The sequence below is a fragment of the Dasypus novemcinctus genome, chromosome 20 (assembly GCF_030445035.2).
Source record: "Dasypus novemcinctus isolate mDasNov1 chromosome 20, mDasNov1.1.hap2, whole genome shotgun sequence".
Lineage (NCBI taxonomy): Eukaryota > Metazoa > Chordata > Mammalia > Cingulata > Dasypodidae > Dasypus > Dasypus novemcinctus.
The window spans coordinates 49,970,314-49,995,015 of NC_080692.1; the positions used below are offsets into that span (position 1 = coordinate 49,970,314).

Below are 24,702 nucleotides of genomic sequence, written 5' to 3' on the forward strand. Positions count from 1 at the left end.
CCTCTTTTTTTTTAACGTAACATTTTTGTGATCTATGTACCTTATAAAAAAAGACAATTTAATTTTTTAAAACAAGAAATGAAACTAAGAATAAATGAAAATGAAAGAGTCAAAACTTCGTCAGCAAAAGCTTTCCCCAGCTCTCCATGCCCCAGAACTGCCCCAAAGAAAAGCCTTGGGGAGACGGGACAGGACTCGAGGTTGCCACACGGTAGCACCGGGCCTGGCCGCGGGGGACCCTCAGCTCTTGAGGAAAGGAAAGAGCGCGCAGGCCAGCAAGGAAAGGACAGTCTGTGGAGCCGCGTAACAAGGGCTTGCGTTGTTGAGCACCGTGATCCACCATGTTAAAATGGTGTTTCTCCCGTGCCTCTTCCGTCCCGTTTACTGAACCTGTGGTTGGCACTAGCATGGCCCATACTCAGGAGGCTTGATGCCCACGTGCAGCTGGACCCTGAGCCTCAGCAGAGTGGCGTTCAGGAACAAAACCCTTCTCTTACGGAGATTCACCCAGTTCAAACCGTCACAAATATTGCGAAAGCATTTCTATTTAGGAAGTTTATAACAGAGTGATTCATAATAATCGAAAACCAGCTATTTCATCAAAATAGAAGCCTTCTCTTTTTGGTTTGGTTGTGCTGATAATGAACAGTAATTCATTTGTATCTTTTAAATACCAACAGAAATGGACTGTAGTATTTGAAACTGCATCTACTCAGGAGCTTACATTTGTGAAAACATCTGTTACAATGTAACAGATTCTACATGCCGCACTCCATGAATTTAGCAAAGGCCACACACCTGTGTAAGCAGCGCCTCGGCCACCTTTCTAGAAGCCTCCTCCCAGGAGCCTCTGCGCCCCTGTTGTCCTGCCAAAGGCCGAGCCAAGAGAAAGTAGCAGGTTCTTTTAATAAATCCTCAGATTCCTTTACACCTTTGAGGCGTGCTGGCATTTTAAGATGAAGAGAACAGTCTTCCTTACTCGGACGTGCTCATGCTACACGTGTCCAAAGTTCTTTTCCCATCGTCAGTGATGGGCTTTGACACGTTCAGTGGGAAACCCTTCAGAGGCAGGCAATTACTTTCCTCTTCTGAAAGCAGAGAGGCAGGGCTTAACTACCTGAAAAAGTCCATGATTAAAAGGAAAAATCAATTTGTTGAGGTTTCGATAAAATGCCCATTAGTCAGTCATGCAAACGGGGAGTGATGATGTGAAAAGTGAATTGAGTATTGTGTGGTCATCCGGGGCTCTCAGATTATTTTATGTTATTTACTATATGAAAGATTTCCTACCTCCCCTCCCTGCTTCTCTGCTCCAGAGCCTCTGCTGATCTACACTGACAGTTGTGGACTTAGAATAATGTATGACTATCCAAGAAACTGCTTGGGAAGATATCGAATTTCATATTTCTTAGAATTATTTCCCCATACTAATTTTTCTTTGTTTTACTTTGTGTTACGTGTTTTTTAAATTACTTAAAACATAAAAGGGTGCCATTACCATTCTTGTCCCCAGATGTTTAGTTTGGCAGCTGGTACAAGGCCTCAATAGCAGGCTGAAGTGCCAGCAGCTCAGGCTGGAAACAAGACGGGGGTGGGCAAGCTTGAGATTTGAATTCAGAAGAAGTGTTTATATTTTCCCAAGGGCCTTGTTAACCAGAGTACAAGCCCTAAACATTCCGACCAACACATTTTAACAGACCGTGTTTTGTTTCGTTAACTGTCATCTTTGTATCACCTTCTCTTCTCTTTGCACTGTCCTTTAAGCCAATTTATAAAGTTTAACAATAGATCCTTATCAAGTTTGTGGTAGTGTTTTTATCCTATATCCACACAATAGAATTTTGATATTTTTACAATTAGAAACAAATGTCCATCATTATGGGCCTGTTTAAGTGAATTGTGTCACAACAGGATACTGTGCATCCATTAAAATAGCAATTATCCTGAATTTGGTAATATGGACTTTTTTAAAAAACATTTTTCAAAAAATGTCAAATATTAATTTATAAATAACAACACCTTCCCCAATAAATTTACTGTTCTACAGTTTCGCAGGCATCTTTAACGCTGACTCAGTCGCACTTCAGGTGTTGGTCCTTAAAGGACTCTCTCAGATGGCCTTCCAGGACTCAGGACTGACTTTTAAACCAACAAGGCAGATTGCAAAAGCTCCTTAAGTCGTATGAGCCTGTATATTCAACTATATTTTGCTTTATATCTGTGTGGTATGAATAGAAAAATATATTGAAATAAGCAAAAGACAAAGCTGATAAAGGGTCATCTTTAGGTGGTGGAATTAGGAGAGATTTTGCTTTTGGCTTTGGTACTTCTTTGTTTAAATATATGATATATTATGACTCAGCTTAAAACAGTAAATAGACTATCATATTCTTTTGAGTTCAGTACCATTTCCACTTTTCCCTTTAAAGGTAGGAAGTGCAGCCAGTCTGCTCCAGAGGTTTGGCCGGAACAGTGCACAGGTGGGACCTGGGGTGGATCCGACAGGGGTAGGTGGGCTGCAAGTGGCCTCCACCTGACCCCTGCCGTGCCGAGGGGCAGGGGCTGACCGGGCCATGAGAGCGTCCTCTAGCTCAGTTTCTTCCTCATTCGCCTGGGTCTGTTTTGTGGCTGTTAGAGGATTAGAGAAACACTTAGATGGGTCTTTAGGAGCATTTTCATACTATTCAATTCAAAGAGCAAGATAAATACAATTGTTGTGCAGGGTTTCTGCTCACTGGACCGAAACGCGTGTGCAGGGGATGGTGTTTTTCGGGGAGATAGAACGATACGTTCTTGAGTTGAAACAAGCCCTTCTCTCCTGTTAAGAGGAAAAAGAAGTCCAATTGCAAGTCGTTTCTTGAAAATGAACCTAATATGGAAAATAATTTCTCTCAAATAGATCATCCCCTTCATTATTTGTTCAGTTTTCCATATATACTATTTGCAACCTTGCTTTTTCTTAATTTCCGAGTCCCTTAAAGATTGACGTTGTTCCTCCTGACCACACTGCAGAGGCTGATATCACTTCTTACAATTCAGGTGACTCTTGATTTACTCAGTCTCTCAAACTAGAGGTAGGATTAGCAGACTCAGAAAACCGAGGCCGCGAAGAAAACTGTACCTAGTTAGGGCCCACGACGGTGTTTTCCAAAAATGGCCACAGCAGTGCTTGCAGCCCCAGTATTTCTTGCCACTCCCAAAAATAAGCAGAGTCTGTTTCCTCACCCCAAAATCCGGGGCCAAACCTCGTGGCTGGCTCACAAGTGGAGTGCGGCAGGCGGGCCGGCGCGGCTCCCGGCCAGGGCGCGGTCGGGGGGCTGCCACCCATCCCTGTCTCCTGAACACTCGGCTTGGGAACCCGGCCGCTGTGCCGTGACGAAATTCAGACTGGCCTCCGTGGGGGGCCCGCGTGGGGCGGAGCGGGGCCCTCCCGCGGGCGGCAGCCTCGCGCCGTGCCAGCCGATGGCCCCGCTGGCCGCACAGCGAGGGGGACAGGCCGCGCCAGCCGTGCCGGGCCTGCGGGCCCAACCCCGAGCGCGACCTGCGCGGCCCTGGGCCCCGCTGCGTTCTGGGGGGCAGTTTGTTTTGTAGCTGTAGTAACCGGCTCCTCTGCGCGGAGGAGGACGCGTCCCAGGCAAGGACAGGCCACTTCGTCCCCGCCAAGGACGGGCGTCTTTCTGAGAGGCCTTTTAGTGTGCGCGTGGCGCGGCTGGGGCCCCGCCATCCCTCCACAGGCTCGTGCGGTTCATCTTTCACTGACCCGCACGGAGGGGAAGGACCAGGGAAGCAGTTAATCAGACAGCTGCTGAGGCAGGCAGAGCTCCTGACCCAGAGGCCGGGGCAGGCGTCCCGCTCGGGCCGGGCCAGCGCTCGTGCGGTTTCCAGGCCGCTGCAGGGCCTGCGTGTCGTGTGGTCGGAGGGCCGGGGCGTTCCAGCATCAGGTCCTGGGTGCTTCTCAGAGAGATTTCAGCGGGTCGTTAAGAGATTCTTCCAGTTTCACAAGCACAAAATTGGCAATAGTGTAAAGAAATTGGGCTCAAGTACTCGCTGCATTAAATAGATGCTCAATAAATGAGAATTCTCAGTGATAGAAATGAAGAAACTACAGATTTTCTAGTTTTATTGCTTTTCTATAAATTTCAAAATGTATATAATTTTAAATTTTCCAATAATTGTTAAATTCTGGTTGAATTACTAGACCCTCCGTTCATATTCTCCATGCTCCATAAAAAGGAGCTGGAATCTGGGAGCGGATGTGGCTTACGCGGCTGAGCACCCCCTCCCGCATGGGAGGTCCTGCATTCAGCTCCTGGTGCCTCCTAAAGAAAAAGAAAAAAAGCAGACAGTGAACAAAAACCACAAGCGAGCAGACAAGAAAGCCAGAAAAGAAAAAGAAAATTAAAAATTAAAAAACTTGAATCTGCTACCCATTATTTAGTGATACAAACATCTATTTCAGGTGATATTGTATTTTATTAATAGATGATATAAATTTAAAGAATGCCACCATTAGAGTACTTAGTGTAAAATAATTGGCAGTTTCTTTTAATCTTTTAAAATCCTTTATGTACGTTATATTTTTGAAGGCAAAAAATGTCATTTTTCTTTTGAAAATTTTGAAAATGTAGTAGGATATTTTTTCTGAAAATGCAATCAGTGATTTGAAGGGAAAAATAATTTAGTAATTCTTCTATTTTTGTTCTTTATTCAGTCAATTCAGCATACATTTAGTCAGCCCCTGCTGTGTGCCAGGTACTGCTCTAGACCTTGCTGATATAGAAGTTAATAAAATCCTCGTTTTCTTGGGGTTTTCTCAGAGCGCTTATGTTTTAATTGGGCGTAGGGCTGGCAGTGATGCTGGAGAGAAAAGCCGTGAGGAAGGAACCGGGTAATGAGTTAGTGATGCAGGTGGAAACCAGAAGAGCCATTTGACATAGAGTGAGGGAGAGCGCCCGTGGGGCTCTGAGTTGGCACCTGAGAAGTCTTGATGCCAGAATGTGGCCGAGCCATCCAGCTGTCTAGGAGGAGGATGTGCCAGCCAGAGGAGCACCTGTGCAGAAGGGCACCTGGGTGACTTGAGGAAAGGCAGTGTGGCTGGAGCCAGGTGAGCCAGGGCAAGGAGGTTGGGTGATGAAGAGAGGGTGTAAGGTGGGAGGGAGTGTCTGGGGGGCCCTGCACCTTCTGCATGATTTGTAAACTTCTTTTATAAAAAGCACTGCTTTAGGGAAACGGATGTGGCTCAAGGAATTGGGCTCCCATCTGCCATATAGGAGGTCCAGGGTTCGAGCTGGCCCACGTGGGAATGTGGCCCTGCGCGGGAAAGCTGCCCCGTGCGGGAGTGCCGGCTGACACAGAGAGCTGGCACAGCAAGATGATGCAACAAGAGACACAGGGGAGAGAAAATAAGAAGACGTAGCAGAACAGGGAGCTAAGGTGGTGCAAAACAGTAATCGCCTCTCTCCCACCCCAGAAGGTCCCAGGGTCAGTTCCCAGAGCCACCTAATGAGAATACAAGCAGACACAGAAGAACACACAGCGAATGTGTTCACAGCAGACAATGGAGGGGGGCGAGAAATAAATAAATAAATCTTTAAAACAAAAACAAAAACTCTGCTTTAGGCAGACTCTGTGGTTACCTTATCAAATATTGCTGCTTGTCTAGTAGAATGTACCCTTGCAAATGAACAGTCCTTAATTAATGGAATCACTGATCTCATTTCTGAGGGGACTGGAAAAACTAATATATAATCCCTGAAAGAGAGCATGTCACAGCAATTCTTTTTAAATATACATGTATGTATTTCAAAGAAATAGGATGATCAGTAAGCCTTTAAAATTATGCTTAAAGCATATAACATGGATGAAACTGAGGGGAAGTGGGAGGGACATAAAAGTTTAAAGAAAGAAGATATAATATATTAATAAAATTTCCAGATTTTAAAGAAGAGTGGGTTATAAGTGTTTTAAATAAATGATGAATACATACGATATATCTAAAATGGTAACTGTTGTATTATAGTGTTAACAAATGTTAACATAACACTGGATATCCCACCTTTTATAATTGTGAAACTTAAAAATATGTAATGGGGCATGCAGGAAAGAAAAAGTTGAAGATCACAAAATTAAACAATTTTGAAAAAAATATGAATTTTTATTCTATAATGTGTAGTTTTCCTCTCTTCTATGGTGACAGTGTATCTCTAACCTTTATCAGCCATTAGGAAAATGGAAATCATTGACCATATCTAGATCCAGGAAAAGAATATGGAATGGTTCAATATAAGTTCTATTTGAATTCATTTGGCAAACCCTTATGAAATCCCTACCAAGAAGGAGATAATACTATTACCATTTACTTTCAGTGTGTCAGATTTGGACACAGTTGATTAGTTATGGTAGCCCCAGTGCCATATGTGATCTGGGAAATTTTATCAGTGCATTTCTTTAATACTCATGCTTAATTTATAAACAGGATGCTTGACTACTTGATACTTTAATCAAGTTATTTTCTTTTTTTTCTATAGAAAAGTTGTATGTTTATAGAATGAATGCAGAAAATACAGTTCCCATATATCTACTCCCATTTTTACCATTTTACATTAGTATAGTATACTTGTTACAATTTATAAGAGAATATTATAATTGTATGATTATAGTCCATAGTTAACCTTAGTGTTCATTTAGGATTGTACAGTCCCATGGTTATTTTTTAAATTTTTATTCTAGCAACATATATGCCATAAAATTTCCCCTCAAAACATAATTGTTTTTAAAAATATTTTCACTGAGTCTTTTCCATTTTTTGATGTTTGTATAGTTGTGCCTGGTTTATTCATATTCAATCAAATTCATTGATAATAAGGTACCTGCAGACTCTTAATTAGGGCCAAGTTGCCAAAGCAGATGGTCTTTTACATTAAATTTGTTCGTTTTTCATCATTAGTTTTTTACCTGTAAAATATATACTATATTTTGGAGATTTTTTCTTCAAAATGGTTTTGTTCATTTATCTTGTAATTTATCATTAAGTAAGTTTACCAATAAGTTACTCTTCATGTGTGTTTTATTGGTATCTATTGTTTTGATATTTAATTATCTGATAAATACATTTTTCAACCCTACTTTCATTGTTCTTCATTAGCAAAGAGTATTTTGATGTGTATGTAATTAGAAAGTATGTGGTTCTCTTTATAAGAACTGAAGAATGCAGAAAGAGTCCCTGGAAGGATCCTTAGTATTTATTTATTGTGCTCGCCTCCCTTGCCCTTTGTGGTCAAAGTAGCAGAGTAATGAGAACCAGATTATAAAATGTTAATTTGCTATGATTGTTTTTCAAGCTTTTTTTTTGAAGGGTGTTGCCTTAGCGTTTTGAACAGCTTCACCCTTTGATTTGGGCGACAGCAGTAATTCATAGCCTTTGTTTTCATGTGGGTGTTTAGGAACAATTTTCTCATCCAGGGTTTTTGTTCTGAATAGTCTTGTACGAATTGCTCATCCTTCCTACCAACTTAAAGGTGATTTTAAAAAAGAACCTTCCCGCAAACACTAAGTTTGTTAAACCTTCCTCTTCTGTCCTCGAGCTTTACCCACCAGTCAGGGCGGCAGTGTGGCGGAGGCTCTGGAGCACAGGGTCCCCTCGAGTCTCAGGCCAGGAGCTCAGTGGTGTTCCAGTCCCCCGTCTGTAGAGTAGCGGTAATGATGGTCGTTTAGTCAGCGTCTGCTCTCCCGTCCACTTCCCAGCCTTCCTTGAAAGCGTTCAGTGGCCCTGATGAAATGACACAGAGGCGGGGTGCTACAGCAACGCCGCGCACACTTCTGGAAGGGGCAGTGGTGGTCTCAGCCCGCGCCTGCGGCTGAGGTCCTGGGGCAGCAGGACACCCCGGCTCCTGGGGCGCCCCCCGGCCTCTGGCCGTGACACCCCACAGCCTGCCTCAGACTGAGCACGCGTGGCTTTGTTCACGCCTCCACAGGCGCGTCCAGGACACAGGTGGAAACTCTTGGGGACAGTCCAGAGGCTTCGGTCCTTCTGCCAGTCCCAACCAAGCAGGGTCAAACCGTGTTTTTTTAACGATTGTTCCAAGATATCCTTGAACGAACGCCACGTTGGTGCTTTCCGGGCTGCCCGTGAATCCTCGCGCTCCCGTCCTCCCCTGTGACGCTGCGCTGGTGGAACCCGCTCGCTCTGCACCACGTCTAGCTCCCTCGTCCCCCTGCTCCCAGACAGCCCCGGCGAGGCTGGGCGTGGGTGCTCCCGTCACCAAGAAGGCAGTTCTTTTTGGTAAAGTTATTTCTGTATATGCTTACTCTGACTTTACAAATGTGCTTCACTGTTTTCTGTAATGAAATGAGAAGCTGTAACAGAAGACCTCCTCATGGCTTTTGGCTGCTATCAAAGTAAAGCAGGTAGAACTCCAAGTGCTCACAGAGAGTGACTCCATTTTCAGTTTGGCGTGGTTAAATTTAACTGATTTTTAATATATGTGCTTACATTTGGTGTAGCTGCTTTGGTATTTCCTGAAGACTTTAAACATCACAGCGTTTCTTATTTAGAGAAATCTGGAAATAAATCAGCAAATCTGTCTTTCTTCACTTTATTTTACCTCCAGACATAGTGATATCGACATAGTAAATGAGGTGGCGAGTCATTTGTATAAGTCATCGCCATTGGAATGTCTGTATGATAATGGTCCTCATTTGATTCACCACACACCGCTTAGATTACCTGACCCTTCCATTCCCTTGGATAATGTCATTTGTTTATATTGAAGCAGAAGAAAAAGAATGTCAGTGTGATGGCTGCACTGCCTGATTAATTGGGCTCTTGGTGTACTGTACTGCACAGCAGAGAAAAAGCATATCCCTTGTATCTGTAACTTAAAAAAAAAAAGAATGCTTTCCCCCAATGTTAATCTTACTTCCTAGCTCTAATGCATTTGTAGTGCTGATGCTTAGGAAAACTGGGTTAGATAAAACATTTTAAATAGGTTTTTCAAAATTTTCCTCTGAGCCTTTTTCACCTATAACATATACAGAGTTAATTTTAAGTGGGAGTTATCAATTGAGATAATATCTTAGAATGCAGAAACATGGCAAAGAGGCTCTTCTGTAGGAATTCTGCTTTACAACCATTTGGGATTCATAAAAAGCAAATGTTACTTAGTTGACAAGAAAGGAGAATGACTGACATAGAAACAAATGTATGTAATAGTTCATATGCCAGCTTCAGGAGTGCCTCTGGGTTATAGGCCACTAATTTATGGAATTTTTAGCTAAAATGCCACCGGTTCTGCTTTGCAAATAAATGCTCCCCAGATTTTAAAAGAGAGTGACAGATGGATGGTTTGCATTTCCTTGTTTTCATTTTCTTACTGAATCGTCCAATTTTATGGAGAAATCTTTTAGCATTAACACAATAGAATGACATAGGGATACTTTTCATCTTAACTTGAGAAATATAAGTAAGAATATGGGTCTTTGAATCAAACTTCCTGGTTCAAACCAAGCTTTGTTATTTATTAGATGAGCAAACACAGGCAAGTACTCTAACCACTCTGGGCCACATTTGTTTCATCTATAAAAAAGAACTAAAAATAATGTCTACTTCACATAGGATTCTTGTGAAAATTAAATGTCAGCACACAAAGTGCTTAGAACATCACCTGGCACATAAATTCACTTTCAATGTTATCTCTTCATGCTGAATGGTTATTTTGGTGGGAACTTCTCCTAACTGCATAGTTCTGGTCAGAATGTCTTTGGTTATATTCACACTGTCTTAACATATTTTTTAATTTAAATATCTGTGTATTCCAAAAGTGATTTGTGGCATCTTAGGATGTTAAAAACCACGGTGGAGGCAATATAAGCCTCAAATAACGGGAGAGAAACTGGACACTCGCCGCACAGGTCCACCTGCCGTCCGCCTGCCTGTGCATCCGCGTCGCTCTGCAGTGTCAGCTTGGGTTTCCCTGGGGACAGAACGATCCCATTTGCTCGAGGCCGAGCCTCACTGCGGAGGCCTCAGCCCATGCACAGGCTGTTCAACGCCTTCAGGTGCCGCCTCTGTCGTAACCTTGGACGTGCGTCGGGTAAAGCTGGTGCCCTGATCACTCGGGCTGTGGGTTTGCCTCCTGGCAGGAGAAACCAGAAATAATCAAGGCACGAGCAGGCCCGGAGCTGGGCGGTCCAGACCCGAGAGCCCGGGGGCCTCTGCCTCGACCTCTCCCTCCCCAGCCCCGGCCATTCGCCGAGCCGCAGCAGGGACCGCCGGCTGGAGCCGACGCATCTGTCAAGGGGCGGGGGCGGAAAGCAGGGGCCCTGGATCCCGGCTCCACACCGAGCGCGCCCTTGGAGATCTTGCTCAATAACTCCCACCCACATCTCTTTGGCCACCACGAGCACAGAGAGCGTGTCGGGATGGTCTTTGGGACGAACACAGTGTGCCTGGAACCAAAGTCGAGTTCTGTTGGCAAAGCAGAAAAGAAATGCCACGGCAGCCGGAGGCCTGGCCGCAGGCCCTGCCTCTGCCCTCCTCTGTGGGGTAGGTGATTAGTGTTCATTTCTTTTTCTCTTTGCATTTCTTGTTGGAGCAGGTGCTGTTGTCACTCTTAGGCAATAGCAGGCAAGTTTAGCTTTCTTAATTAGAAGCAAACCTTCCCTTGTTTACAAGGAAGAGGTCGTTAAGGCTCTTCTGCATTCCTAGACCCCGGAGAGGCAGCGAGGTTTTTAGGAGGCACGACGGGGTGTTCCCCACTTGGTCCCCACAGAAGATAGATCTGTTTTAAAGATGCGTCAGACACAAGGCTTTGTTTCTTCCTTTTTGGGTTTTTGTTTGTTTTGGTTCGGTTTGAGGCTTTAGTGATCAACTACACACCCTAAAATCCTGAATGATGATGCAGGGCAGCTGTTTATTTAAACAGGGAGAAAAAAGCCTCTTCGTACTGTCTTCCCTCTGATTAAACGGTGCTTTGTTCCCCCGGCTCGGTGTCGGACGCTGAGGATTTCCTGGTGGGAATCAGGCGTGCGTCACAGACGTGGAGCAGCGTGACCGCGCTCCAGGCTTATCAATACGTGGAAACGTGGACGTAAACAAGCCGGGATCACCCAGCCCCGGAGGACGGGGCCAGCTCAGACCACGCTTCGCCCTTACCAGTGCCTCCCCTTTGTCTTCCTTATGGACCTGGAAGGAAACAGGCTATTGTCTTCATAGACAGCCACCAAGGCTTACAGGTTCTTTAAGGCAGTGGTTTCTTACGACATATTTCATGTGCCAGTTTTTCTTTAAATGGTTCTGTTGCATTTTCAAGGAACCATTTGTAAGATGGTATAATAGAAATTTGCCTGAACCTTCCGTATACAAAGAAAAGATAATTACCTGCTTTCATGATTCCATCTCCAGGGCTTTGGGCACCTTGACAAGTGGTGGTTGTAGCATATGCGATGCAAGAAACCCCTCCGTGTTTACAGCCAAACAGATCCCGTGGCAAGGCCCCCGGCACAGCTGAAGCGCTTGCCTGAGAAGGCGGCGTGGGAGAGTGAGAGGTAAATAGGTTTGGCTGCCACACAGCCCTGGACTTGAATCCCAGCCCTGTCACTTGGGGAGTTACTGCCTCTCCAAGCCTACATGGTCTCATTCACTGTTATCGGGAGAATAAAAGTGAGCTGGCATGTGCGTGTAGATGTCTCCCCATGTCCTCTGCTCTTAGTAAGCCTCTCCTTTGGAGTCTGGGCTAGCCTGAGTGAGACTGGACTGTGAAAAGGCTGTGCCTTCTGTCACCTGCCCACTCTCGCTCTCTCAGTGGGCTTTCACTCTAATCCTCTTTTTATTTCAAGATTTATTTATCCCTATCCCCATTGTTTTGGGCTCACTGTCTGCTCCATTCGCTGTGCGTTCTTCGGTGTCTGCTTGTCTTCTCTTTAGGCAGCACTGGGATCCGATCCTGGGGCCTTATGGAGTGGGAGAGAAGTGCTCAATCTCTTGTGCCACCTCAGCTCCCTGGCCTGCTGCATCTTATTGTCTGTCCTCTGTGTCTCTTTTGTTACGTCATCTTGCTGCACCAGCTCTCCGCTTGGGCCAGATAGCCGTGTGGGCCAGCACTCCTGCATGGGCCAGTTTGCCTTCACCAAGAGGCCCGGGAATCGAACCCTGGACCTCCCAGATGGTGGACAGGAGTCCAGTTGCTTGAGCCACGTCCGCTTTCCTCTAGTTCTCTCTCGATTGCTCGCTTGGGGGAAGCCAGGTGCCGTGGTGTTTAGGCCATCCTGTGGAGACGCTTCCGTGAGCTCGCTTGGAAGTTGATTTCCTGAGGCCTTCCAGCAGCCACCTGAGTGCTCCTGGAAGCAGATCTTCCCCACATGAGCTGAGACGACTGCAGTCCCAGCCGACAACCTGACTGCAGCCTCAGGAGACACCTTACGCCAGAGACACTCATCCGGCTGTGCCCACAGACAGAAACTACGAGATGGCAACTGTTTGTTTCCATTTGCTTTAAGCCACTGGCATTGGGGCGATTGTTACGTGCAAGAAGATAGCGGATACAGCACAAATGAAGAGGTCCATGCGCCTCGCAAGTAGGAGACTTACCAGTCACCAGACAGTACCGCTGTCAGAAGAGAAGAGGGCAGGCGCCATCCAGCACTGCAGGGTCATTCACTCATCCCACAGTGCAAATCAGTATCAATACTTGCGTGCAGGAGCAAGAACTACGCGTTGGGGACAGTCCCTTGCCTATTTTTATAGTTTGAAACACCAGGCAAAACTCAGTCATTTGAGAATTTTAAGGCAATGTGGGACGACAAGCACCCAAGAGGTCATTAATTCTTCTACTTCAAAATAAGACAATTTAAATTACTGAATGTAAAAACAAAAGGGGAGATAGTAATCAGATACCGTTCTTTAGAATGACATAAAAGGATTGCTAAAATCTTTTAAGAATGAATTGATAACATAGTAGGTGACAATATGTTTGGGATCTTGTTTATTTAATTTACAAAATTTACAGATTGCAATATCTGGACTAACCCATGTTCTTGGGGAAAAAAGTAATGTAAAAAAAAAAGGTTATTCATAATTTGGGAGCATGTAACAAATTGTTAAAAACTTTATGTGGGACGTCACAGTAAAATCAGTCTGCCTTTTCAAGATCTGTCCACCTTGTATTTGAGATAAATCTTTACTTGCCATTGAACTCTAGAAAGTGGAAATGTGAAACTTGGTAATTATTTAGATACGGAGAGCCTTGTATATCACAACTCTAGGATAGAACGTCTATGCAACTGCTATACATTTCACCTCTACTTTTTCTAAACCACCCTGCAAATCAATGCCTTTCTTTTTTTTTTTTTTTCAGATTGTCTTTGGAATTTATCAGAATTAGGTATAAAGCAGTGTGTTTTATCTTTTTTAATTTGTCAAACTTCACATGAAAGCCAGTGCCTGCTATCCAGCAAACCAAAATAAGATGTTCCTGCAATACTGCAGTCCATCCTTCTCTGGCGAAGGGCTGATGCTCAACTCATAATGTTGTGTTCCAAGGTGATGCGCCTGCTTTTGGGAATCTGGAATACATTTTGGTTTATGTTTCCCATGTAATTAAGTGAAGAACAAAAGTCAGTCTTCCCATTGCCCAGTGGATTCTATGGTAGTTTGGGATAAAAAGGCAAACTGTCCAAATATGTAGAACTTACTTCAGATGATTCAAAAACAGTTTACTTACCCCAAGACATCTTTAAAAAATGGATAAGTTCTTTAGTTGTGGCCAATAGGATTTAGGACTCTTTATACCGATTTTTCATTTACTGTAAAAGAGCATCTGTAATTCATCTCTTGCATGCTGGAAAGTTACACAGCTTGACATTCCTGAACAATCTAAACAGATAGACTTGAAATCTATTTTGAATCTACTTTAAATTTGAAAGTATTCTCCAAGAGAGTAGGAAATGCAAACTCTCGATTAAAAGTCTTCACAAAACACAGACAAATGATGTGTTGATGGGATTAGGTCAAAGTTTTCTGAATCAAGGCTGAGGTAAATGACAACACCTTAGTTTAAAAACCACTGTCCAGACTATGTTAAGTCTTTCAGAGTAGAATTATGCTAAGTGTGTATTTTATGTACACTCTTCTGAAGTTGGTACAAAGTCTCTTTCACCACGATTTACAGTAATGACATATTCCCGGAGAGGGAATTCCATGTCTCAGCTTCAGCTTTATAAACTATATGGTCCTTTCACAATGAAATTTACGTATCTGAAAATAGAAAGAAACAAACTCTTTTAAAAGCAAAGCTCTATGTGAGTTTACCAGTAATAAAATAGGTACTGTAGAACCTTTATTAACAAGCTAAGCTTGAAGTGATAAGAAGCAGTATTCCTGGATATAGGAGAAAGTAAGGATGGTGGGATTTAAAGGAAAAATGTTTAAGTGTCACAATAGGTATGCCACTCAAAAGTAACTCGAATTTTTAAGTCTGTTGGCCCTCAGTGCGATGGTTTGATTTAATGAGCCGGCCATTGCAATTAAGTGTCGCATAGTAACTTTCAGCATTGATCCGTGATCCTCTTCCTTGCACGTGCATCGACAGAGCAGTCCTGTCATCTTGCTGGAATAGTTGCCAGCTGTCCTATGGCTACGGCACTGGCCGGTGCTCTGGAATGAGTCTCTCCTACATCCATCGCCAGAAAGTTAATGAGGCCAAGATCTCTTTGTTACATAATAGGGCTCTTAAGCAAAGAATAAACTCAATGTCCTACATGTAAACACAGTGCAAAGAAAGCTTTCTTTTGGTAGAGGAGGACGTATTAGGCATGTGAAATTGGTCTCTTAACAACTCAGAGCATCGGTTTTCCACCACTGTGAAAAGGAGATGGTAGACTAAGCAATCTCCAAATCTCTTCCTGTTAAAATTCCATGACTACTTATTCAGGTGAATAGCCGAATCAGTGTAGTCTTTTCCCTTACATTTGCAGTCTGTTTTGAGTCCACAGCATTTCAAGAGAAACTGATTTTGTGCAGCATTTTCCAGAGTATACTTAATATCTACACACACACACACACTATACCAAGGTTTAAAACATTTGGGAAGCATTGCCTATACAATAGGTGTTTGGGCAATCACAGTGCTTATTAGCACAAAGACTGAGAAATTCCATAGGAAAGAAACCTCTTGAATCCTGCGTTACCCAAACTTATTTGACCATACAGTCATTAAGTTAAAAAAAAAATTGTGGAAAACAAGGCTCTGTATATATAAAGACGTCAACAATCTGGAAAACGATTCTCTCCCATGTCCCCTCTGACCTCCCCTTCCCCTCCTGTGTTCCCGAGGGGGGTCTCGTCTGAGCTTTCAGTGCCTTCTCTACAAACAGGATTTTGAGGTGCGCACCTCCAGCCCCGACCTCTCCCCTGAATCCTCAATTCTTACGGCTGTGTCTGTTGGCTTCACACGAGTCTACTAGGTATGTCCATCCAGAGCCCCAGTTTCCCTGGCTACCTGCTGCCCACGCCAGCCCTCACCGTCTCACTGAGTGGACCGTGACGAGAGCCGCCCTTGGCTCCTCGCTGTCCCCTTCCACACATCCAGTCCTGGAGCAGATCCGCTGGCCCCGCAGCGAAAAGCAGCCCTGCCCCATCTGCTCTCGGGCCACCCCTGCCTGTGGCCTGGTGAGCATCACCACTGCCTTTTCCAGACCAGAAGCCGCGGAGCGGGCTTTGCTTCCTCCAGCCTGCCCCCTGCGCCTGCCCCCTGCGCCTGCCCCCTGCACGCCAGCAGGTGTGAGCTTTTCGCAGCAGGGTCCCGTGGCGGGCCTGCTCAGAGCTCGGTCTTGTGCCCGAGCCACCACCTCGCAGCCCCAGGCCCGCGTGCTCGGCCGAGCTCTGCCCCTCTGGCCCTCTCCCCTGCCAGGCTCCCCCTTGCTGGCTCTGACCCAGCTGGCCTGGCTTTCTTGCTAGTCCTGGGTCAAGCCAAGCTCGAGACCACTTTGGGGATTTTGCCCCGGGCTTCCATCTCCTTGACCTTCACTGTGCCCAGGTTTCATGGCTCCCTTCCGCTCTTCTTTCGAGACTTACTACCACCTTATCCGAGGGGTCTTCTCGCGGGGCCCTCCCACACATCACCCGCCCCACCCTTCAGCCTGCTTTTCTCCTCTTGAGAGCACTGATCTAGCACCCGGAAAAGTGTCAGTCTCCTCAAACCAAAGTATAAATTTTACAAAGGCAGAGAATCGTCTTATTCACCACTGTGTCTCCAGTGTCTAAAACAGTACCAGGTATACAGTAGGTGCTAAATATTTTAATGAATGGGTGAAAGAAAGAATAGATCTATGTAGACTCCAGAGCAGACCTTCTCCACTAGATTCAGGTGTCTTTCGTCAGTGCCCCTCAACAGTTTGTCTTTGTCCTTGGTAATCTACTTTCCTGGAATTTCTTGTCCATCTTACCCCTTTTCTAAGGGAATGCTTTCAGCCCCCGGAGAGCCTGTAAGCCCCGCACCCACCTCTGTGATGGTCCCTGCCTGCTCTCACCCCAGCCTCTGCCCTGCTCTGGTCTTCCGTGGGACTCGGTCTTTACTGTCCATTTTAGCACCCAGCTGCTCTTGAATTATGGCAAATGTGTCTCTCCGAGAAGATCGTAAACCTCTTAAGTGTAGAGCGGTACCATGTACGTTTTTTGCTCAGGCCTTAGGCCGTGATCTACAAATAGTAGCCCATCTTGACTTTGTAATTGATCAGTTGATTGACTGGTTCATTTTTGGCCCAATTTCAAAACACGTAAGTGGAGCAGCATCTCGAGTGTATGCATGTGTGTGGTGGGGTGGGGGCGGGAATGGATGATAAAATCAGGGTGGCGTCGGTCATACCTAATCAAGGTAACAGGGCAGCGTTCTACAAAGGAGGCTGAAGGAGTGTGTCCTCAGAAGGAAAACAGCCCTTTGTTCCCAATCTGATGATGCCATCTGGAAACTCTGCCTATGTAATTACAGTTCCAAATCATCTTGCTTGACCTTTCTCTACTGCCCGTGAAGGAACTTGTTAGTGGATGTGAACACTGATTCCATGAAATGTGTTTTTACTAAACCGATAACATTTGTGTGAGTCACTCTCCATTGTGCATTTGCCACATACCCACTCCAGACCTTTTTGAAAAATAAGATCATTTTTTAAGCATAAATTTAAAATATGGAGGAGAGCAGGTGGAAAAGTAACTAATGGTAGATCTAATATTTTCATATCTCACGGTATATATCTTGTTAGAGACTATTGAAAGCTATTGAAAGCACTAAGTTTGTTACGTGTGTATCTAATGCACCCAAAAATAATGTATCAAATTTTCTGGAATGTGAACAGTGCTCTTAATGAATAGTTCCATTAAAATAGGCCAGAGTTCTTTTGTAATTGACTTTGAATGTTCCTCCTTAGACCAGCCTAAGCTCACTCACCATCCTTTCATATTGTGCTTTGGTGACTAGGAATTAAAAGCTAAGGTCTAGAGGTGTTTTGTTTTCCTTTTGTTTCGGCATGAAGTAATAGAAAGGTAAATTTAATACATGGAATTAGTGGGGAGCCATGCTTTTCCTAAGCTTATTGAAGTTAACTTTTAATAAACAGTCCACTTCTAAATGGCTTTCAGCAGTAGACCAGCAATCTGAAGAGATGGCCAAGAACAAAAAGATTTATAAATCCCAAGTGTCTATTTCAGAGACCTGGGAATTTCCAGTGTTGTTGTTTTTTTTCCAGGTATCAAGGGCTGAATAGCAGCTGAAGCAACAGAAAATGGAAGGAAAAACAAAGTGGTTAGAGCTGCATTATTATGCAGAGGGTATAAATCTCATACCCATAAGTGTTTGTGGCCACTGCTCTGGGCATTTATATCACAGAACACAAATCCTTAATTCACTTTGAAATGAAAGCCACAAATACAGAAGGATGTCTCAGTCTTTTAGGGATAAGAGCATTAAATATTTTGCCAAAATTCTTCTTGCTTTAATAAAGGATAAGGTCATGCTTAATTAAACAAACTGTTGAGATTCAGCAATTTGCCAAGAATATTAATCGGGTGTACTTGTTTCAGCGGTAGGAATTCAACATCCTTATAAGAAAGAGGTCCCAAGCATTCCCCTCAGAGACATGGTCTTATATTCCATGCACAGGAAGGACCTACCAAGTTGGAAGCTCAGCTCTACCTCGCTGCTTGTACCGGGGCCGCCCTGGAGCTCCTGTTGATCTTGGTGTTAAGCTCCTGGTTATTTGGTGGATTCTCCACCTCAGAGGGTTCCGGGGAGGCGTGGCGAAAGGTGTGAGGTGGGCCTTGGCGGCTGCCTAAACCCAGAGCCGTGTGTCTGTCATCTTGACAGTCATTAATTTCAGAGCGACTTCTAACAACTAGCAAGAGAAGTGCTTGGTATGTTTGAATAAATATCTATCAACCCCTGTTCTTACAAGTATCCTTGCTTTTTAAGTTACAGAACGTTCATTCTGAGTGTGTAAATCCAGATTATTGTGTTTCTTAGCAGCAATCATCACAACCTGAAAGTTGGTCATATATTGTGAATTTGTGCTATATGCCCTCAAAGGATGAGAACTTTCTCCTTTAATTCTCAGATAAGTCAGTTTTGTTTTTAATGGACTCTGGATTGTTCAGCAGGGTTTCTGGAAGACATGTACATACAGTATGAGGCATAGTAGTGCTTTACCCATGAAGCCATCTCCAAATTAGATCTGTGGGTCGCATTCCATCTGACTCCACCCTCCAAATACAGCCGTCCTCAGTTCTGATTACTTCCTTGACTTAAAAAGATGTTTTGGAAAAAGAGAGAAAAAAAAGATGTTTTCTCACATTTATATAACCCAGAATAATATACTTTTGAGTTTATTATTATTGTGGTTTATGACAAAAAGGGCAAACAGTAGTCTGTTTACTTTCTTTTGAAACGATTTTTTTTACAAGTTCACTCATATTCAGAACTATTTTATACTGAATATACGATACATTAGGATTTCTTAAAAAGCTTTAATAATTAAGGCTGCATTATATTGGGGTAGGGATAGGTGAGTTACCCAAGGGGACAAGGTAGTAAGCCCGAGGATGATCCGTGAATACGTGGAAACTTACTTGTAATGGGTGGGTTGACTCAAGCAACTTCTATGAGACATGCTGGTGTGGCATATGCAGAGGTCTTTATTGAAAGGTGGTCATTACAGTATTGACTTTAATATCCAAAGGTTAAGAACAACCTTAAAATATTAAAATATCTATTGTACATTTTAAATTATAAAAAACCAATGGAAAACTATGCAGCTTGTTTCAAAAAAGGAAATGGTGGAAACTGACCCTCTCACTGCAGATAGGACTGAGATTGGTATACTCCCTCTGCAAAGCAGTTTGGCAAAATCTATAACAAGTTAAAATATGCAAATCTTATGATTCAGAAATTCTGTGTACAGGCAAACCTCAGAGATATTGTGGGTTTGTTTCCAGACCATCACAATAAAGCAAATATTGCAATAAAGCAAGTCTCGCCAATTTTTTGGCTCCCAATGCATAGACTGTTAGTATGGAATGGCATTATATCTAAAAAGTAATATGTATGCCTTATTTAAATAATATTTCATTGCTTAAAAAATGCTAACATCATATGAGCCTTCAGCAAGTGGTAATTTTTTTTTGCTGGTAGAGTCTTGCCTTGATGATGGCTGATGACATCAGAGTGATGAAGGATGGGGTGGCTGTGGCAATTTCTTAAATATGATAGCAGTGAAGTTTGCTGCATCGATTGACTCTACCTTTCACAGAAGATTTATCTGTCACATGTGATACTGTTTGACAGCATTTTACCCACAGTAGAACTTCTTTCGGAATTGGAGTTGATCCTCTCAAACCCTGCCACTGCTTTATCAACTAAGCTTATGTAATATTCTCAGTCCTTTGTTGCCATTTCAACAATGTTCATGGCATCTACACCAATAGTAAACACAATCTCAAGAAACCACTTTCTTTGGTCATTCATAAAAAGCAACTCCTCATCTGTTGAAATTTTATCATGAGATTTATCATGAGATTACAACAATTAAGTCACATCTTTTTTTTTTTATTATTTTTATTTATTTAATTCCCCTCCCCTCCCCCCGGTTGTCTGTTTTCTGTGTCTTTTTGCTGCGTCTTGTTTCTTTGTCCGCTTCTGTTGTCGTCAGCGGCACAGGAAATGTGGGTGGCGCCATTCCTCGGCAGGCTGCTCCCTCCTTCGCTCTGGGCGGCTCTCCTTATGGGTGCACTCCTTGCGCGTGGGGCTCCCCTACGCGGGGGACAGCCCTGTGTGTCACGGCACTCCTTGTGCGCATCAGCACTGCGCATGGGCTAGCTCCACATGGGTCAAGGAGGCCCGGGGCTTGAACCACGGACCTGACCTCCCATGTGGTAGACAGACGCCCTAACCACTGGGCCAAAGTCCGTTTCCCTCAGTCACATCTTTAAGCTCCACTTCTCGTTTCAGTTCTCTTGCTCTTCCCATCACATCTGCAGTTACTACCAAGTCTTGAACGCTTTGTCAGAGTCATCTGTGAGGGTCAGAATCAACTTCCTAACTCCTGTTCGTGTCGATATTTTGACCTCCTCCCATGAATCACGAATGTTCTTAATGGCATCTAGACTACTGAACCATTTCCAGAAGGTTTACAATTTGCCCAGATCCATTGGAAGAGTCATTATCTATGGCAGCAATAGCCTTAAAAAATATATTTAATAAGATCTGAAAGTTAAAATGATTCCTTGATCCATGGGCTGCAGAACGGATGTTGTATTAGCAGGCCTGAAAACAATATTCATCCGATTGTACATCTCCATCAGAGCTCTGAGGTGGCCAGGTACATTGTCAATGAGCAGTCATATTTTGAAAGGAATCTTTTTTTTCTGAGCAGTAGGTCTCAGCAGTGGACTTAAAGTATTCAGTCACCCATGTTGTAAACAGATGTGCTGGCATCCAGGCTTTGTTGTTCCATTTATAGAGCACAGGCAGGGCCCTAGAATTTTCAGAATGGTAAATTAGCAGTGGCTTCAACTTAAAGTCACCAGCTACATTATCTCCTATCAAGACAGTCAGCCTATCCTTTGATGCTCTGAAACTAGCCATTGACTTCTCCTCTGTAGCTATGGAAGTCCTAGATGGCATCTTCTTCCAATAATAGAAGACTTTTTCATCCACATTGAAACTTCATTATTTAGTGGAGCCACCTTCATCAGTTATCTTAGTGGGATCTTCTGGATAACTTGCTGCTCTTTCTACATCAGCACTTACTTCTTTACTTTGTACTTTTATGTTATGGAGATGGCTTCCTTCCTTAGACCTCATTAACCAGCCACTGCCAGCTTTAGACTTTTCTTCTGCAGCTTCCTCACCTCTCTCAGCCTTTATGGAATTGGAATTAGGACCTTGCTCTTGATTGGGCTTTGGCTTAAGGGAATTTTGTGGCTGGTTTGATTTTCTCTTCAGACCACTGAAACTTTCTCCATATCAGCAATAAGGCTGGTTCGCTGTCTTGTCTAATGCATGTGTTCACTGGTGTAGCACCTCTGCATTTCCTTCAAGAACTTTTCCTTTGTATTCATGACTTGGCTAACTGTTTGGCACAAAAGGCCTAGCTTTTGGCATTTATCAACTTCAATATGCCTTCCTCACTAAGCTTAATCATTTCTAGCTTTTGCTTTAAAGTGAGAGATATGCAACCATTCTTTTCACTTTAATTCTTAGAGGCCATTGTAGGGTTACAAATTGGCCTAATTCCAATATTGTTTGTCTCAGAGTAGGGAGGCCCAAGAGATGGAGAGAGGGAACAGACACGACTTTTACTATTATCAGAACTTCCTTCCTTTTTAAAGGTGAATATTTTTGTTAATTCATCTGTTGAAGATCACTTGGGTTGCTTCCATCTTTTGGCTACTGTGAATAATGCTGCTATAAACATCAGTGTGAAATTATTTGTTCAAGTCCCTGCTTTCAGTTCTTTTGGGTATATACCTAGAAGTGGGATTTCCAGATGATATGGTCATTCTATATTTACCTTTCTGAGGCACTACCAAACGTTTTCCACAGCGGCTGCTCCGTTTTATCTTCCCACCAACAATGTTCTAAGTTTCATATTTCTTCACATCCTTGCAAGTACTTGTTATTTTTCATACTTTAATAGCCGTTTTAGAGGATGTGAGTTTTGAATTGCATTTCCCTAATGGCTAATGATGTCACCATCTTTTCACTTATTGGCCATTTGTTTATCACCTTTGGAGAAATGTCTATTCAAGTCCTTTGCCCATGTTTTAAAAATGGGCTGTTTGTCTTTATGTTGTTGACTTACAGGTGTTCTTTATATTTTCTTTCATTCTATAGGGTGTCTTTCCATTTTCTTGATAATGTCCTTTGTTGTACATGATTGTTTAGCTGGATACACTCCCTGACCATGTGTAGCTTGGACAGCTTATTAGCTTGAGATATCATAGGACAGAGCCTGAGACAGCAGGGTCACTGGAAATTGGAAATTGGAGGGGAATCCATGCTTGTAAGGTGGCCACTAAGAGGGTGAACCCCAAGATCTATAATCTCTACTCAAATCCTTGGCTCACCTAATTACACAGATGCACAGGCAATCCCCAGCACCCAAGAGAACCAGGCTAAACAAGCCAACATCTAGAAACCATAGAAACCAAGATACCAGGTGCGGCACACGGCGGGGGGAGACCAGGCTCACAGTTAACTATATAGAATCAAGAATTAACTACAGCATACTATGTAAAGTGCCACTTTTCAGGTAAACATAATCAGACTGAAAGAATTAAAATGTTACTTATACACAAAAAGAGTAGACTAATAGAAACAGTCTGCATAGGTTTAGATAATGTTTAGCACACAAAGACATTAAAATAGCTACTACAAGTATGTTCAAGGAATTATAGGAAAGTATATGCAAATAATGAAAGGAAAATATCTCACCAATTGCTCTGAGGAGTCAAGAGAAAAATGGAAATTATTTAAAAATGAAAATTCCAAAATTGAAGAGTACAATAACTGAAATGAAAAATGCACAAAATGGGCTCAAAAGCAGAGTAGAAGTGGCAAAAGCAAAAAAAAAGTGAATTTGCTAGGTGAATAGGAATTACTCTGCACAAAGGCCAGAGATAAAAAAAAAAAAAAGTAAAAAAATTGAACAGAGCTTCAGAGACCTGTGGATCAGTTAGTATCAAGCAGTAAGAGTCAAAAAATAGGTGTAATTAGAGTCCCAAGAAAAGAGGGGGGAAAGCATTTGAAGAACTGATAGCTAAAAACTTTCTAGATTCGATGGAAAAAAATTATCTTAGAGATCCAAGAAATCTGTGAACCCCACATACAATAAACAGTTTCAGACATTAGCACATAATAGTCAAATATCTGAATGAATAAAGAAAATATTCTGCAAACAGAAGGAAATGCCCTATTAAAGTGTTAATAATAACAGTCAAATTATTCTGAGATAATAGAGGTCAGAAATCATTGGAATGAACTTGAAAGCTCTGAAAGAAAAATCTATTAAGCAGGAAATATATACCCGGCAAAACTGTCCTTCAGAAAGGCAGGTGAAATAGATATTTCACAAAAAAAGAAAAACTGATAGACAGACTTCCACTACAAGAAATGCTAAAGGAAATAGATTGAAAGGAAATGACACAAACGGCAACTCAGACCTCCAAAATAATCTAGTAGTAAGTTTGTGGACAAATATTATGGTTTTTTAATAAACTTAACTTTTTTTTTTTTAATTTAAAAGACATGCAACTCTTTAAAAATATATAAAGAATGAGGTAGATCTGTAGTTAGTGACAGAAAAGTTCTTTGAACTATACTGTTAAAATGTATAATTTTAGCACTATTAAGAATAAAATATGCCATCTACAGAAAAATATATATTTCATATGTATTCATATATATACATTTTAATATATGTCTGTGCATAAATATATGCTTGTGGGTAATAACAATGGATCTCTCTCAAAAAGCAGGGTGAGTATTGGGATTGGAAGTAGTCAGAGATTGTTAGCCTTGTTTGTGATATTTTCATTTTGTACAGCAAGACATGTTCATGCCTTTTTATTCAAAATTAATTTTAAAAAATTTTGAAAATAGGAAAAAATATAAATTGTTATAAAAATCTTCCAAAATATTTTAAAGTACCAAATAGTATATACTGAGCTCCCATTTATTTTGAGTGTGAGCAAAAGATATGTTTTTATACATACCCATACATTCAAATAGATGAGTATAAGCAAGGTATTTACTCTAGAACAGAGGTTCACAAGCTTGAATTGAAAAAAAACCAAGTTATTTTTATTTTCCCTGACCTCTGACTGAAATCTAACCTTTCCTTCACTTATGAATGTATACAATAAATAAATGACAGTAATATTTATTTCACCTGGTTGGCAAATGGGTCCATGGACCAAAACAGGTTAGGACCTGTGCTCTAGAAGAATACGTAAGAAACTTTTTACAGTAATAGCCCCTGGGGAATAGGGCTGGGATGGGTATCGGTACACTCTTCCGTACTGTTTGAATTTCTACCAAGTGCAGGATAACTTAAAAAAGATGCAAGAAGAGTTAGAAACTCTCTTTGATGTATTAAACAAGGCTTACTATCCAGAAAGTTCTTTATTATATATAACCCAAATGACTTCTTTGTTTACTA

The 24,702-nt window shown here is 42.6% G+C and overlaps 1 protein-coding gene across 10 annotated transcripts in view; it reads left to right on the forward strand.

The window, feature by feature from the left end:
- CCDC91 (coiled-coil domain containing 91) overlaps window positions 1-24,702 on the forward strand; it is a 316,675-nt gene that overhangs the window by 290,363 nt on the left and 1,610 nt on the right. The gene's annotated exons all lie outside the window — the stretch shown is intronic.